Consider the following 1,627-nt stretch of genomic DNA (forward strand, 5'->3'; position numbering starts at 1 on the left):
TCTCGTCGAGTGGGATTACGAGAGTCCTATCGGAAAGATATGTTTTCAAGTTCGAAACGTGAAGGGTAAAATGTACGTTACTGAGTTTGCGGTGTAGGATGGGTTTATGAGTTACAGGGCCGATTCGGGTAAGAATCTCGGGGGTCCTAACTCTCTTGTATTTAGCTCTCCATGCTTTCCGAAGCGTATCAAGCATTCCCAGAGTGAGACTTCCAAAAGGATTTGGTCTCTCATTTGGAATTCCAAGGTTTCTTTTTCTTGCTTCTCTTCCCAATCAAGGGCCACTCCCTTCTGAGTCAAAGTTGTAAGAGGTTCTGTAATTCGCGAGGAGTTCTGAATGAACTTCCAATAATAGGTCAGTGAGACCTAGAATTTGGTGAATTTCGCAAGCATCTTCAGTGTTGACAAATTCTCAATGATTTTGATTTTTGGAAGGGTCCTCAAGAATTCCCACTTCACTGGTAATGTGTCTTAGGAATTCAACTCTTCAAATCTAAAATTCATATTATAGAATTTCACGAAGAGTTTCTCTGATCGTAATGTTCCCATGGTTCGTTATAGATGCTCTTTATGGTTTCCTTCTTACTACGAGAGTAGATAAGTAAGTTATTTACAAGGATAATGACGAACTAATCCAAGTAAGAATGGTGTACCCTATTCATTAAGCTCATGAATACTACGGGTGTATTGGTCCTATCCGAAGGATATCACTACAGACTCGTAGTGCCCGCATCGAGTTTGGAAGATTGTCCTCGGAACATCCTTCACTATCACTCGTAACTGGTGATATTCGGATCTTATGTCCATTTCTGAAATGCACTTCGTTCCTTGCGGTTGATCAACCAATTCATCTAAGCGAGGTAGAAGGTAATGATTTCAAATGGAAGTCCCGTAGAGGTCTACGCCACAAGGACTTCCCAAGGTGTTACCCATCATAGTACTTCTCTCGCCTTAGCACGTTTAACTGCGGAGTTCTGATGGGATCCGGTGCAGTAGCGTTGGTATGATCGCATCCGCTGAAGTCTGTCTTTTTGAAGAATAAGACCGGAGTTCTCAAGGGTGAGGAGCTTGGTCTTCTCATTCTAATGTTGAGCAGTCGTTAAGCTGTCCGGATGGTTCTTGTATCTCCGTGGGCGTTAGACCGTAGAGCGATCTGGTTATAGGAGTCGTATTGGGTTCTAAGTTTGTTCGCATGACGATGCGATTACTCATAGTCTTGGGCAGTCTCCATCTTGAAGCTCATATTAAACCTCATACAGGGTTCATCAATCACAGTCTCGTGTATATGAGTCGTATATAATTAAGATTGAAAAGGTAGTTGAATTAATGATTCTTCTTTAAGCCCACATCCCAACGAGGAAAAAAAGCTAAAGTGGAATCATCATTTCTAAACCTGTTGAACCTTGATTATATACCACCCCTGTGTATACATTCTTCAGCGATATATCAACCGTATGGGTCTTTGGATTGAACTTGGCGTACTGTACGAGTAGTACTTCGGGGAGGTTTGCTGAGATTTCTTCGGAAGGGATAAGAAACATCAGGTACTCTATGCATGAGTACTTCGGAGTTCGGAAATTTCGGCTTCGCTAGAAAGGCGTTTTCGGAGAAAGAGATGTGCGCATGA

The 1,627-nt window shown here is 42.3% G+C and overlaps 1 pseudogene; it reads right to left on the reverse strand.

The window, feature by feature from the left end:
- Positions 1 to 896: 896 nt before the first annotated feature.
- Positions 897 to 1,015, reverse strand: LOC111888010 (5S ribosomal RNA; annotated as a pseudogene).
- Positions 1,016 to 1,627: the final 612 nt, after the last annotated feature.

The sequence above is a fragment of the Lactuca sativa genome, chromosome 1 (genome assembly GCF_002870075.4).
Source record: "Lactuca sativa cultivar Salinas chromosome 1, Lsat_Salinas_v11, whole genome shotgun sequence".
Classification (NCBI taxonomy): Eukaryota; Viridiplantae; Streptophyta; class Magnoliopsida; order Asterales; family Asteraceae; genus Lactuca; species Lactuca sativa.